This window comes from Rattus norvegicus, chromosome 8, assembly GCF_036323735.1.
Source record: "Rattus norvegicus strain BN/NHsdMcwi chromosome 8, GRCr8, whole genome shotgun sequence".
NCBI lineage: Eukaryota > Metazoa > Chordata > Mammalia > Rodentia > Muridae > Rattus > Rattus norvegicus.
Window position 1 is genome coordinate 71,999,591 of NC_086026.1, and position 16,325 is coordinate 72,015,915.

Consider the following 16,325-nt stretch of genomic DNA (forward strand, 5'->3'; position numbering starts at 1 on the left):
GTGTAAGCACGAGGGCCAGTGTTCAGACCCCCAGCACCTATGTGAAAGCCTGGCACAGCAGCTCACATCTGTTACCTGCGTGGGGACAGGAGGAGGCAGAGACGGGCATGTTTCTAGAGTCCATTGGTCAGCCAGTGTTGCCAATTGGTGAGTTCTGAGTTCACTGAGATCCTGTCTCAAAAACTAAGGTAAAGAGCCTGCTAGACGGCTCAGTCTAAAGTCAAAGGCACTGTGGCCCAGACCAGTGACTGGGGTTCAATTCCAGGAGCCTACACTATAGGAGAACCACACTTCCCTTTCTCCAAAATACACCAGCATTCCACCATCCAAGCCTGGTGGGAGGAGGGACTTAATCAGTCCAGTGGTTTGTCAAGTTGTCCTCTGAGAAACACATGTGCACACAAATAAATTGGTGTGTGTACATGTGTTACTGGGATACAGAGCAATAGAAGACATCGACATGATCTCTGGCCTATATATGCAGATACATGTACCTACCTACATACATGTGTAAATGCGCACGTGCACACACACACACACACACACACACAAACACACACACACACACACACTGTTGTGGTTTAAAAGAGAATGGTCCCCACAAGCTCATATATTTGAATATCTGGTTCTTAGTTGGGGAACTCTTTAGAAAGGATTAGAAGGTGTGGCCTTGTTGGAGGAGGTGTGTTAAAAGCCCACACCAGGTCCAGCATTAGTCTTTCTGCCTCCCTCCCTCTTGTGAATCAGATGCAAATGTTCAGCTACTGCTTCAGCCCTGTGCCTTCCTAACTGGTGCCGTGCAAGATCCCCCCTAGTAAATGCTTTTTTCTCTAAGCTTCTTTGTTTATGGTGTCTCTTCACAACAACAGAACAGTAGCTAACACACACACACACACACACACACACACACACACACACACACACACCCCTCTGGTTCTTCCCAAGTCAGAACTTCTACCCTGTCTTTGAACTTCAGTGTCTGCCAAGTGCAGTATTCTCCAGGTGGCAGAAGAACACATCCCTGAAACATGACAAACAGCCTGGGCACCAGAAGGTTTCCATAGCAACTAGTCATGCGTCCTCATACCAACAATGCAGACAAGACCTCAAGAACGTTTGGTCAAGCCCACCCCCACCCCCATTCTGCATAGGGGACACAGGCTGGGGAGAGGGCGTGACTTTAGCCAGCTCTCCTTACTCCAAGTGCCAGCGGAGGCACGGGGCTCTGGGCAGCAAGGGTGGCTGTTTCCACCGGAGAAAGGCAGGCGTGAAACTGGCAGGCTGGATGTTAGCATCCTCGCCAGCGGTGGCATCCAAAGTTCCTTGGTCGGAAGCTTCCTGTGGAGTTTAAATGCTGGCAATCGGAAGAAGTTTGACTCATGTCCCCTCCCTTCATTTTTCCTCCTTCCTAAAAATCTCAACTATTGGATATTTTTTATTACAGGAGCTAATTTGATTTTGTGGTTTTTCTTTCTCTTTCCCCAGGATTCTATGCTCGTTAATTCTTCTTGTTGCTGTGGCCAACATGCATGACAAAGCAATTTAAGTATGATAGCAACCCAAGACTTTGGGGACACAAGGCAGAAAGGTACGGCTTAGAGTCGGGTGTTTGTGTCAAGTTGACAGAGAACAGGCTGTACTGGTTAGTGATTTTACATTTTATTTTATTATTTATTCATGTGTATCTGTCTGTGTCACCTCCCTAACCTCCCCTAACTCCTCCCACACCTATTCTCCTTCAATCCCCTGTGCTCCCTCCCAACTTCATGTCCTTTTTTGCTTTTTTTGCTAAGCCCATTTGTGTTGCCCATATACATGTGGGTGTGGGGCCATCCATTGAGTGACTGTCCTATCAGGGGCCACATATCCTTAAAGAAAAGCACTCTTCCTCTCCCCCACCTCTTCCCCTCTCTCCCTCTCTTAGAGTCCATCAACCATCAGGGACTCCTCAGATGGGGGTGGGGGCTTGTGCTGGAATGTTGACTGGCTTGATCTTGCACAAGCCTTGCGCAGTCAACCACAGCTGTTGGGAGTTCATGGGTACTGTGGTCTCGTCCTATGTCTCACTCCAATTTTCCTTGACATCTGGCTCCTGCTATCTCTTTTCAACATGCTCTCTGAGCCTCTAGAAGAGGGTATGATGTAGGTGTCCCATTTCCATCCCAGCTCCCCAAAGTCACTGTTTCTCTACACTTTGACCAGTTGAAGCACAGGTTCTTTTAGGAGGTTTGTCCCAATTCTCCCTGAAGATGGAGAAAAACAAGAGTCTGGCCAGGAAGAGAGTGGACCCGAGGTCTGCTCAGCTCCTGCTCTACTCTTTGATTTAGGCGAAGCCTTGCTAACCTCTGTGAGCCGAGCTTGTATTCTTACTCATAAAAACAGTGCTTACAGTCCCAGCCCAAATTGCTGATGGGAGGCTAACACAGAACATTCAAGGAAAAAGAGAAAACCCAACCAGCATGATGGGAGAGAGCCTGCTTCCCAAAGCCCTACTCTCCCTTGTCCCGGGATGCTCTGAGGCTCTGAGCCTCAGAGGCTCAGTTCTGAACCCTTACACTGCTCAGCACAGCCAGTTGGTCTGCATTCAGGGGTTCTTCTCAGAGTTTAATATTCTGTGATTCCAAAATCATCAAAGGGTAGGAGCAGCTGGAGAGCTCTGGTGTTATTCCTCATCATAAATCAGCCAGGATGAAGTCACCTCACCTCCCTGGCATGTGTCAGGTTTTCCTTCCATGTACAGAGGGGCCTGGACCCTGCCAACCCCACCAAGCCACACTGGCTGCACCCCCAGAGTCAATGGCTTTACCATCCACTGGTGCAGCTCACTGTCCCCGCCAAGCCACTTATGCAACTGTCTAGAGAAACAGACTGCCAATGAACACAGCTAAAAATACTTCATCTTCGTGTGTGTGGGGGGCTGGAGGGAGGGCTGTGGGAAGGTGGGTGACATTCCAAAGGTTCTGGATGTTTATCTGAGCTCTGCTAGGAATCTAAGAAGAACACAGGAGTGTCAGTTCTGGCCACAGTTATCCACCTCTCTACACGCTTCCTCTTTCTCCAGAAAGGTACCCAGCCAGGGTGTGATCCCAGCTCAGACAGCCAGGTGCTGTCCTCTGACATGTAAGGAGCTTTCCTGCTAATGGTCATCATCTTTGACCTTTACGGTGTTATCCTTGGATGCTAGAGTAACCCCTGGGCAGAAAGAGCCACAGGCGAGAGGAGAGGAACCCTCACCTCAACTGAACATAGATGCAATGTCTGAGGAGTGGGGAATTCCAAGATGCCCCCTGCTCTCTGAGCTCCCCCATGGGTAAGTAAACTCTTTACTCATGTATACCTGTGATGGCTTCTTCCCCTCATGCTCTGCCTCTCCAGATTCCTCAGCAGAGTTCTCAGGAAGCCTGTCCTCAAACGCCCCAGTGCCCTTGAACTTGGGATCCCTTTGGTCCTTCTTCAGGGAGGAACCCACCTTCTGAGCCATCCCCCAGGAGCCCAGACTGGCTGCTTTCCCTGAACAACCTCCGGAGGACAGGTGGCCAAACTCGCCCCTCTTCGGTGGCCATGACAAGCACTGCAGTGCCCCCCTTGGCACTGGGCCCCCTCTTCATTTTGAGTCAAGAGTGTGGCAATTCCAAGGATGTGGCACCAAGTGACTGGGTGTTTGTGCAAAGAGCTCTCAAATCCACTCGCCCCACTCCCTCATTTCCTCTTATGCAAACCACTTTCCTTGAATGACTGCCTGGATATTAAGTGCTTATAGCCACAAGTGGGGCAACTATGTCACCCCCTTCCTTCCTTCCTGAGGCTCAGGGGCTGCCATCTCAGACTGTACAAGCCAGCTGTCAAAGAGGACAAGAGTGGAGCAGTGTCTTCTGGACATAGCAGGAAGCTGCTCTCATGGCCTTGTGGCAGATGTGGTTGCCTGTATTAGACCTGCACAAGAGCAAGCCAGGCAACATTCCAGCTTGGAGCAGGAAAGGCTCAAGAGCTGAATGGATATTGGTGATTGGTGATTTCTGGGGAGGGAGAATCAGGTTTTCTTAAGGGCGTGGCCCCCTCATAGGTTGACTCATGAACAGTACAGATTGGACTAGATGGTTTTTGGTTTGTTTGTGTTTTTTTTTTTTTTAAGCATACAAAATTGGAAGAGAGTGAGAGAAAAGTTAGGGGGAGGGAACAGAAGGACTAACATGATTAAAATGCATTGTATCTACAGAAGGGTGAATATGATCAAAATGCATGAAATTCTCAAAAGCTTAATAAAAGTATTGTACTTTAAACGAATAACTTTTGAAACAAAGAAACTGCTTAGAGAATTCTTAGAGTGCTCAGTACCCCTGTTGCCAAACTACAAGCCTCTTAATATGTTTTTCTTATGCCCTATCCCAGCTACATCATGCACTTAAAAATAGAAACCGTACAGACTCAGGAGATGGCTTAGGGGAGAAACCACTTGCCTGGCAAACCTGACAGCCCACGCTCATCTTGTAACCAGTAGAGAGCTTGATGCTCATCAAGAGCGTGACACAGAGAGCATGGTGCTCACCTGTGATCCCAAGAAAATCAGCTGGAAGCTTGAGGGCCAACCAGCTTGGAGTGTGCTAAACAAGAGAGACCCTACCTCAAAAACAGAGGTGAAAGGTGAGAGCTTACTCCTGAAATGTGCCCTCTGATTGGCACACAAACACCATGACACATGTGTGTGCCCCCAGCCCTGCTAGCTCCCCCTCTCTCAGAGAGAGAGAGAGAGAGAGAGAGAGAGAGAGAGAGAGAATATACATTTACTTTTTAAGTTTTGGGCTTGGGGTTGTAGCTCAGTGGTACAGTGCTTGCATACAGGAAGCTCTGAGTTCCATCCCCAGCACCAGAAATCAGACATAGAGGTGCATGCTTATAATCCTAGCATCTGGAACAAGGAAGCAGAAGGATCAGGAGTACAAGGTTATCCTCAGCCACATAGTAAATATGAGGCTAGCCTGGGCTATATGAGATCATAAATAGGTAGACAGATAGACAGACAGACAGATGGACAGATGGACAGATGGAAGGATGGGTGGATGGATGGACGGACGGATGGATGGACGAATATGTTATTCTACCAAAAGACTCAAATTACTGCTTGAGCAGTTGAGATGGCCTTCAGGGTCCTCTCCTTTAGGTCTTTTCCATTTTAATCTCCATGTCTCTACCCAATTTCACAGACTGGTTACAAGCAGGAAAAGGAACAAAGATTTGTACTTTTTCCTCTGTGTACAATCACGCAGTGAGATAGAAGGCGTTACCACAGCTGTCTCAGAGGTCATGAAGCAGACTCGTTGGGGTTACAAGAAATAAAGTTCCCTAATTTTTCAGGTGCCAGGAGCAGAAACTTCATTCAAATTAGGTTAAATGAAAAAGGATATTCCACACAGAATCTGGCTTCAGGCCTGGCTGGACCCAGAAAGTCTGACAGTCAGGTTGTTTCTCCTTCCATTAGCTGGGGAAGACCCCAGCGGTTTCCAAACCTACAGTGTGCATGCGTGTGTGTGCATGTGTGTGCATGTGTGTGCACGTGTGTGTGTGCATGTGTGTGTGCGTGTGTGTGCGCGTGTGTGTGCGCACGCGCACTCATGTCTATGTATGTGTATATTTGTGTATGTATGTTTGTGTGTATGTGTGCAGTTATGTGAGTGTATTTGTGAATGTGTGTAGAAGTATATGAATATAAGTGAGAGTATGACTGTGTGTCCGTGTATATGTGTGTATGCGATTGTATGATTGTGTGGGGGTGGGCAGATGATGACCTTGGGTGAGGTTTCTCAGGACATTATCTACTATGGTATTTTGAGACAAGGTTTCTCACTGGCTTCAATGTCTTGGCTAAGATGGCTGACCTTTGATCTCTGGGATCTGCTTGTCTCTGCCTCCTTAGTGCTGAGATTAAAAGCATGTGCCATCACGCCTAGAATTCTTAGGTAGGTCCTGGTAGTCTAACTCAGGCGCTCATGCTTGAAAAGGCAGAGCTTTACAGACTGATCCATCTCTTTGGTTTTCCAAATCACTCTTTGAATCTATGACTACAGAAGAAAACAGATCGCTCTTTCCGATAGCTCTTGAGAAAGTAGGAAGTATAGTGGGAGAGGCTTAAATAAGACCGTCATTACTTGCCTGATACCAACCATACTGGGGTGGTAAGTCCCTGAATAGTCAGATCGTGACCTGGTGTTCACACATGGACGCAAGGACAAATTGGCCCATCTGTAACACAAGCAGCAGAGGAGTGGAACAGAAGAGGCCAAAGAACTGAACTACAAGTGAACTGCCAAAGGCCCAGGGCTTAGTAAATGGGAAAGCTGAGGTTCGAACAGAGGTCTAATGCTCTGATGCCAAGTCCTGGTTCCATTAGGACACGCTGGGGTCCACAGCTCCCAGCCAGTACCAGAAGCTGATCATGGTCAACACCGCCACAGCAGCTCTTATTAAGCCAGCATGGAGCCTTTGCCTTTTAAATTACCTTACTCAACCCTGTCTTGATCCAGGAACTGTGGGGTGAGAAGATTAAAGAGCAGCTGTGAAAAATAAATAACACCAAGATATCCCACTGTAGCTGTTGTTCAGCTTCCCAGCACTACCGTCCTGTATAGTCATAGTAGGACATCACAGCTACCATCCTGTATAGTCATAGTAGGACATCACAGCTACCATCCTGTATAGTCATAGTAGGACATCACAGTTATTGTCCTGTATATTCATAGTAGGACAGCTATCATCCTATATACTGATAGTAGGACATCACAGCTATTGTCCTGTATAGTCATAGTAGGACATCACAGCTACCATCCTGTATAGTCATAGTAGGACATCAGAAGCAGGATTCTGACATTGTGTAGTCAAGATACAGGACATGCCCATCTTCAATATCTCACACAATGCCCTTTATAGCCATGTTGTCCCCTTTCTTGGCTCCATTATCTCCTGGACAGGGTCCCCATTTCATACTCTGTCATTTGAAGAATGCTGTATGTGGAACCATTCAGTGTATCACCTTCTGTGTTGACAAGTGTGTTGACTTCTTCCACTCAACATCACTCTCCAGAGATTCAGCCCCTTGTCTCCTGTAGCCATGCTTATTTCTTTTTCGTGGTTAAGTAGTAATCCATGTTATGGATGTACCACAGTTTACTTAACCTTGCTTGTCTGGGCTATTTCTCGTTTGGAGCTATTACAAATAAAACTGTACTAAATATTCACATATAGCTCTTGAGTGGAAGGCTTCATTTCTGTGGGAGAAATGTTCAGGAGTGCAATGAACTGCTGGGACATATATTAGCTGCCTGTTTAGTTTTTAAAGAAACTCCCATCCTGCATTCTAGGGCAGAGTTCCATATTCTCTTCTTCCCTTCCCTTCCCTTCCCTTCCCTTCCCTTCCCTTCCCTTCCCTTCCCTTCCCTTCCCTTCCCTCCCCTCCCCTTCCCTTCCCTCCCCTCCCCTTCCCTTCTCTCCCCTTCCCTTCCCTTCCCTCCCCTTCCCTTCTCTCCCCTTCCCTTCCCTTCCCTCCTCTCCCCTCCCCCTCCTTTCCCTTCCCTTCTTTCCCCTCCAGCTCCTTCTCCCCTCTCTTCTCTCCCCCTCTGTCCTCCCCTCTCCACTTCTGACAGAATCCCTTGTAACTTACTCTCACTCCCAGAATCCTCACACATACTATGCAGCTCAGGATGACCCTGAACTTCTGACCAGCCTGTCTTCACCTCCTAACTGCTGACATCACAAGTGTGCACACCCATTGGTGCTACTGAGCCAGGCCTTAGTGCAGGCCAGGGCAGCGCACTATCTGAGCTCCACCCCCAGCCCTCCTGATTTATTTATCAGAGAGACCCGCACTGTCGGGTCTCTTGGCCTGGACACTATTGTTTAATTGGCATCGTTCTGTGGGTTGTGTGGTCATCCCTCGGGTAGCTTCAGTGTGCATTCCCATCATGGCTGATGAGATGGACATGCCTTTGTGGGCGGGCTTGTCACCTAAGTGACCTCTGAGTGAAATGTCTGTGCACATTTTCCCCCCTTTCCTAATTGGCTTGCTGCTTTTCTTCTTACGGATGCGAATGCCTTTAAACTGCAGTCTGAGTTCCAGCCCCTGTCAGCCCCATGGTATGCACTGTTTTTCTCTCTGTCTCTGCTTTGTTTTTCAGCCACTTACCAGAGTGTTTTTCAGAGCAAACGTTTTTAATTCAGATGAGGTCAAACTTGTGCATTTTTCCTTTTATGGGTCATGCCTCTGGTGTTGAGTTCAAGAACCCCCGTCAACCCTAGACCACAAAGATTTTCCCCTGTCGTTTTCGCTAAACATGTGGACGCCTCACATTGGCGTCTGTGATTTTTGTGTCAGGTGTGAGGTTTATATAAAAGCCCCCCACCAGACACTTGCCCCTCTGGCGCCATTTACTGAACAGGCTGTCTCTTGTTCTCCACAGATTACTTTTGTACCTTTCTAAAAATTCAGCTGGGCCTGTCTGCATGGGTTTGTTTCTCAGCTGCCTCTTTTTGCCATGTGAACTCTGATCTATGTGACCTCTGACCCCCCCTCCCAGTAAGTAGCCCCACACTGTTGGCTGCTGTGGCTCCATAGTTAAATGAATGAGTCTTGAACTTAGGTGAACTGGCTTCTCCCAGTTTAGTTTTCTTTTTGAAATCCTTTAGGCATTCTAACACCTTTATCTTTGTATGGAATTTTTAATGATTTATTTTATAGTTTTTAGGGGTAGGGTGTGTGTGTGTGTGTGTGTGTGTGTGTGTGTGTGTGTGTGTGTGAGCTTGTTCTGTATAGGTCTGTGTACTTGGTTGCAGGTACCAGCAGAAGCCAGAAAGAGAGTGTTAGATCCCCAGGAGCTGTGGTTGTGAGTGCCTGACTTGGGTGCTGGGAACATTTACCACTCCAGTCTATGTAAAAGCAGTCTTGCCTGTGTCTATAAAATATCTTCCTGAAACTTGAATAGATTTTGGGTTTAATCTACACATTGATTTAAGGGCTATTGAGTCTTCCAATCCACAAACACGTAACTCTGGATTAATGCAATTCCTTGGTTCCTTTCTTAGGCGTTTTGTGGAGCTATTCACAGCCACTCAGAAGAACTAACTGTGTTAACTGCAGCCAGGTGTGCACGAGAGTGACTACATAGTAGCCTTTCCTGTAGCTGTTTTGGTAGCTGTGAGCCTATCTCACATCTTTGCAAACACAGTCAAGTCTTGTTTGTTTATCTGGTATCCTGTCGCCTTCTGGGACTCACTTGTAAGTTCTGAGCTTTATTCTTGGGGTCTCTGTGGGGAGCTGCTGAGAGGTCCTGTATACAGCTGACCACCATCTGATGCTGACACTTGGCTTCATCTTCTAATGCATGCCTTGTCTTTCCTGCCCTGCTCTGCTCCTCCACTTACAGGGATGTGGGTGGGGGTGAGGACCTAGCATCGTCAAGGATGAGGCGGCTGTTGGCTTCCTGTAGCTGATGTTTCTGTTTCTCACATTCAGGAGGCATTCTGAGCTGATGTTATCATAAATGAGGCTTGAATTTTAAAAGAGGTAGTTCTGTGATATTTCGTCTTTAGTTGTGTGTATGGAGGTCCTGTAGAGTTGATTATTAAACACTGAGCATATTTTACACTCTTTACGAAACATACCCCACTTACTTGCTGGTTACAGAAATTTACAAGGAATGTGGTGTCACTTTTAGAAAAATGAAAAAAAACCATTTACAAACGAAACAATTTGTTTCTCGAGAGTGTGGTAGTCAATTGTCTCACATGTATGCTCTCATGTATTATGTACATGTATATGTGTGTAGTCATTTATTCATGAAAAATTGTATATGTAGTTGGTTTTTTTCGACAGGGTCTCACGATGTAGCTCTGGTTATCTTGGAATTCACTCTTGTTAATCAAGCTGCCTGCCTCTGCATCCAGAGCGCTGGGGTTAAAGGTGTGGGCCACCACGTTGAGATGGAAATTCTATTCTTAATTCTAGTAGGGAAAGGTTCAGGTGTGTGTGGGCCCTGCATTAACACCAGCTTTGCAGGAGGAGGCAGAATGATGGGATGGGGAAAGGCAAGTATCAAGGGTTCTCTTTCTAAGAGGTGAGCATTGGGTTCAAAGGTGATACACAAACATGCTGAACATGAGACCTAAACCTCGTGCACGCTCGCGTGTGCACACTCATGCATACATACACACACAGACACACACACAGACACACACACACACAGACACACACACAGACACAGAGGGGCACACACACACACAACCCACTAGTGAGCAGCTCCTGAAGCAGGGAGAGAGCTGGAGAGATGGTTCAATGAATAAAGTGCTTGCCAACAGTCAAAAAACTCAGCCTTGCTTTAAATAGTCACGTATTCAGTGTCCATTTAGTGAGTATCTACTATGTTCTAGTACCTGGGACACCACAATAGGCACAATGGAGGTGGTTCCTGTCTTGGGGAGCTTCCTGGGCTCACCTCTCCATCAGAGTGAAGTACCCAGCCCTGGTCTTCCTCACAACCTGCTCTGACTTCATCAAACCACCCAAGTCTGTCCCAGTCCACCCCAGCCCTCCAGTTCTCCTAGTCAGCAGTCCCATCAGCAACTCTGAGCCTGTTGGTTCATTCATTTGTGTGCCCAGCATCCTGCCCAGCATACGACTGGCACAGCACATTTGTCAAATGGAGCTGTGTGAGCAGAAAGACTCAGGGAGAGGCAGACAGGAGGCCATAGTATGAGGACCACAGCAAAGATACAGAATGGTGACTTTAGCAATGACAGGGACTGCTGTGAGATCTGAAGGTGGCCAGATCCTCAGTGGGTCTGTCTCCTCCCCAGCTCACTGTCAGGAGAGCAAGGGCAGTGATCAATGGCTTCTGTCCTGGGGAGGCAGGGAGAACAAAGGCTACCAACCCACAGAGCTGGATGCAGGTCTCTGCTATGCAGCTCAACGCCCCAGGGATCTGTGAGGCCGTGCAGTCACCACATCATGTTCTATAAGTGGTGATGGACACTGGGGAAACCAGGACATCTGTAAAACCCCACATGAGGCTCAGTAGAGGATCACAGCCCTACTGGGCAAGCCTCTGCTCCCTGGACTTGCGCCCATGTTGGGTAAAGCCCCAGGGAGGCTAAACTCATCTGGATTCCCACTGGATTCAGCAGCCAGAGAAGCGCCTGGCAAGAAGAATGCAAGCAAAATGTTTACTTGAGGAGACAGAGACTTGACTGCAGAAATACAGTGCGCAGAAACCATGATTGTCCGAAATGACACATCACCAAACTCTGTTGCTTTGGTTAAAAATGACTTCCTGGAATAAAGGGGGAAAAAAAAACCTAACCTCAAAAATGTGTTTTGTAGTCTCAAGGAGGCCAAAGGCCACTGGACATGCTCTTGTTCTGTGGCTGCTGCTATGACTTAGGTACCTCGACAAGCTCCAGTCATGACGGGAAGCCACTAGCCAGGCTAGGAGGAGGTCTGTGATCCATCTGCTCAGGTGTCTGCCTGTTCATCTCTCCTTGGGCCTCCAGGCTCCAGACCTCTCTGGCAGACACCAGGGCCACTATCACCCACCCCTTGACTCATGCTTGACAGTCTTAGTGCACCCCAAGAAGGAGGTGACCATGTGTGCAGGAGTGTGAGTGTATGTGTGAAAGGAGGGGATGTTCACATGTGGATGTGTGTCTTCACATGTGTGTGACATCCCTTTCCCCCATATGAGCTTCAGATCCCATGATTCATCTGTGCCTCCCGTGAGCCCTGGAGCCAGGCCCTACGCTCCAATATGCCCCATTGTCTAGACAAGGGATAGTGTCCATGTGCAGTAGATGTTAGCCAGATAAAGATAAACCAGGGGGCTGGAGAGACGGTTCAGCAGTTAGAGGTGCTTACTGGACCCATGTTTGTCTCTCAGCACCCACAGATGGCCACTCACTGTCTGTAATTCCAGCTTCAGGGAGTCCAATGCTCTCCCAGCCTCCTAAGAACCTGCAACTGTGTGCACACACGCATACTCATACACATATACATATAATTTTAAAAATTGGGAGGCAGAGGCAGGCAGGTCTCTGAGTTCAAGGCTAGCCTGGTCTACAGAGTGAGGTCCAAGTCAACCAGGGCTAAAAGAAGGAGATGAACATGGTCATGGGAGTTTAGATTCCAGAACCCACATCAAAGCCAAGTGTGCAGCAGCCTGCCTGGAATCCCAGCACTCACTGACAAGCTGGATGGCTAGACCAGCAGAATCAGCAAACTCCGTGCTTAGCTGGAGACATGGCCTCAGTAGACAAAGAGGAAAGTGTTTAAGGAAGACCTCCCGCTCAACCTTTGACCTCCACATGCACGTTCACACATGTGCACCTGCTCCTGAACATACATGTACTATATACATGTGACATTCATCTACACATGAATGCACATTACAGGCGTGCACACGCGCGCGCGCGCACACACACACACACACACACACACACACACACACACACACACACACACACGGTAATAAGTGTCAGCTTCTTCTCTAACAGTATACACATTTAGGCCAGCCCCAAACTACTGGGGAAATAGTTCAGACTGAGGAAGGGTGAAGTCACTGTACCACAGAGGCGGAGTGCAGAGAGGGAGCATAGTCAGGAATGTGGCATGGGGCTCTTCTTGTTACTTGGGGAAGTTTATATGTAACCTTTCATCTGACCCCACAATCTTTATTAAGCTCAGCTTATGGGGGAGGGAGGATGGCACAGTTAATAAATCACTTGCCTGCAAGCATGAGGACTAGGATTTGAGCCTCAGCACCAATATTTAATAATGTTTCTTGAGGTCATGTGTGCTTGTAATCGCAGCACTGGTGAGGCAGAGACCAGCCAGCCTACCTCAGTCAGCATGTTCCAGGCCTATAAGAGACCCTGTCTCAAAACAAGACAGACAGGACCCTGAAGAATGACATGAGAGATTGCCCTCTGGCTTACACACACACATACACCCACGCACACGCACATACACATGCATGTGTGCGCATATGTGTGCACAGGTGCACACATACACACATACACACACATGTACATATACATACATGTAAAGAGGAACCTGCACAAATACACACACACACACATTTTAAAATAAACTTTCCTTAAGCCATGCTGTTTTCCTCCTTGGAGTTGAGGAGTAAGCTTGGTTCCTTGATCAAGCTGGATCTGAGGCGTAACCCAGAGCACTGCTCACAGCAAAGCCAAACCTGGGTTTTAGCTGTGCTAGAGGCTATTGCCAGTTGAACTTGTACACGTGCAGTGCTAAGTGCAAACATACACTGAGCATCTGATTTACTCACAGCCCTACATGGTGGAAACTGACAGCCTTCTTTTTTAAAAGAAGGAAAAACTGAGACTCTAAGTTAAACTCAATTAGTGACGAATCTGAACAGCCCAGGCCTGTGACCTCAGATCTGGGTTTTAAAAACTTTCTCTCCCAGAGGTGGTTTTCATTATGTCGGTGCAATGAACAATCTGAGGTCCGTGACCAGCAGCCAGGGCTGGGGGCGTGGGGCATGAGTATTGGCGAGAGTTCTGGCATGGACAACACATACATGTTGTTATGGTCAGCATGCCCCATGTGCTTGAAGATACACGCATGTCTTTTTGCACACTTCTGCCGGGAACAAACCCTCTGCACCTCTACTCTGCCCAGTCTTCCCCTGAGAACCCTGAGAACTTCTAATGGGAGACCTGGAGCCATGGGAGTTTGGCAGAGAAAAGACTGCAGTTGCTTCCTCCAGTCTACAGATGTGGCCTAGTGACCTGGCTGAAGCCATGCAGGGTGCTGCAGGGCACACAGGAGCACCAGAGTCATTAATCTCACTGCTCTCATGGAGAAGTCACACTTCAGTCATCTCCCCAGACAAGCACTCAATTGCACTGACTCTGCTGTGATGGGGAGGGTTCAAGGGACAGAGATTTGGGCTACAGAGGCTGAAGAGTAGAAATGAGCAGATAGTTGTCATCCAGGTGACAAACAGGAGAAACATTTCAGGCAGAGGGAATAGCCCGAGTTCAGGGACCCTGTGGTGGGAAGGATGCAAGGAGAGCAGCCAGGGCCAGCATGAGGTCCATGGTGACAAAGCCCTACCGGGCAGCTGAGAAGCATAGGAGGAGAGTAGGGAACCAAAGATCACACACAGGAATTGTGACAGATTTGCATTTCTGAAAGGGAAGTCTGGCTTTCGGGGGAACAAGGGGCATACAGAGAACCCTAGAGGGAAGCACCTGTTTAGGGCATAGCCTTGGCTATCTAGACGATGATGACAGAGGCTGAGGCCTTTAGAAGCAACTTCCCCCATAGCTCCTAAGTCCTTAGCATCTTCCAGGGGTCCATCCAAGAAGAGAGGCCCAGCCTCTCAGTCTATGTGAGAGCAAAGCAGTCCCTGGAGGTAGGGGGGGATGCTCTGCCATATTCTCAGAGTCTCTTATGTTTGGGCTTTGCTCGGGCTTTTTGGAAAAATGGTAGAGGGATAGGGGAAGGAGCAAGTTCTCCGATTTCTGGGCCATTTTCCCACTTTTTGTGGGAAAGTGCCCTGCAGTTATCTGTATAGATTGTCAGAGTGGATGGCAGGAAGCCCAGCCCAGGCCCTTTAGGGGAGAAGAAATGCATGATTCAGCTGGCAGGAGCCAGGGAGGTTAGTAATTGATGACGGAGGCCAGAAGAAGGCTGGGGGGAAAGGGGAGACAGTGAGGGGCCTGAGTTCCTCTGGGCAGAGATGCTCTGGAGAGCATGAGGAGACAGGGGCGAGACTTTGGGGCCCCTCAGGCAGAGAGGCTCCTGGGCACTGCTGCCTGGAGGCAAATCTGCCATGCAGGGAGCCAAGAATTAATAGGCCAGGACCAATGGGGTGGCTGATCCAGTGGTAGAATTGCTCTTGGTCCAGGTCCAGTCTGCAAATTATAGGCCTAGGTTGCTGCTTCTGGAACAGCTACTGGAATCAGGGCCTGCTGGTGACTGTGGTCAGCAGTCACACCACCCTGCCTTGCCTTCCTGGGCCATGGTCATTTCTGATGGGGGGGAGGGGCTCTCCTATGTGTCAGGAGCTTTGACATCACTGAGATGTCAAAGAAGGATTTGAGAGCTCCTGGTTGTAAAAGTGAGCCTGGCTTCACTGGGCCTAAGAGACAGGAGCAGCAGGGCTAATCCTCGCGTGCCTGCCTGGCGTCCTAAATGGTATCCAGGAGGCAGGAAGTGGATTTCCTAGCTTGGCCATGACCACGTGGCTTTGGAAAATTTGTTGCCTCATTCTGAGCCTTGGTGTCCCAAGCTGGGAAATGAAGGTTTTCAATGGCCAAGGTCAACACCAAACAAAAACAGGATGGCTGTATGACTTTGACAAGCTCATGTCCACCGGGATGGCGCTTCCTCTGGCCTTCTGCCTTATAAGCTACCCTGCTGCTCCCTGGATAAAGCCAAGGCTACAGAGTGAAGGGTTTTGACTTCGATCAAGTGGATGGTGACTGGCTGAGCCAGCACTCTCTCCCCACCCCACCCCAAACCCTATATGACTGCCTGTGGGTTAGTCTGGAGTCAATTTACATTTAAAGAGGTTTTTAAAAATATTAGTTCTGAAACTCAGACCCAGAGACAACAGTAGCCTTGTTAATTTTCAGGCCTCAAAGTGGGGGGAGACTGAGGGGGTCAGCTCCAGCCAATGCCATGTGAACTCCAACCAAATAAAAAGCCTGGAGCAGTGCCACCAACATCTTTGGAACCTGTGTAGTAAGGTCAGACGGGGTGGAGTTGGTTTACAGAGATCACAAAAGATCAAAGATTTCAGACATCGAGTATTTGCTTACTCCATCCCAAAGTTTTTATTTATTTGTTTTGCTTATTTCAGAGTATGAATGTATGTAGTGTGTGTGTGTGTGTGTGTGTGTGTGTGTGTGTGTGTGTGTAAAATAGGTATTTGGGTGTGCACACATCCAGAGGCCAGAGGTTGATATCAAATGTTTTCCTCTATAACGCTCCACCTTATTTTGAGACAGGGTCTCTCACTGAGCCCAAAGCTTACCAATCCAGCTACACTGGCAGGCCAGCCAATGCTCTCCTCAATGCTGGGACTATAGGCACACACTGCTATGCCAGGCAGTTTTTGAATCTGGCTGCCAGGGAGCCAAACTCAGGTCCTCATGCTTGTCTGGCAAGCACTTTACCAACTGAGCATCTCCCCAGACTCCACCTCCACAGTTTCATAGCTACAGAACCTGAACTCACATATCCAACCAGAGAGAGACAGAGAGAGAGAAAGAGAGAGAGAGAGAGAGACAGAGACAGAGACAGAGACAGA

The 16,325-nt window shown here is 48.3% G+C and overlaps 1 long non-coding RNA gene across 2 annotated transcripts; it reads left to right on the plus strand.

Moving 5' to 3' along the window:
• Window positions 1-1,220: 1,220 nt before the first annotated feature.
• LOC108351729 (uncharacterized) lies at window positions 1,221-4,304 on the plus strand. 2 transcript variants are annotated; one of them, XR_001839421.3, is made up of 3 exons: window positions 1,221-1,642; window positions 3,062-3,310; window positions 3,458-4,304. It is a non-coding gene; the product is annotated as an uncharacterized LOC108351729 (long non-coding RNA). The 2 variants fall into 2 exon arrangements; XR_010054051.1 differs by having other exon boundaries at window positions 1,221-1,588.
• Window positions 4,305-16,325: the final 12,021 nt, after the last annotated feature.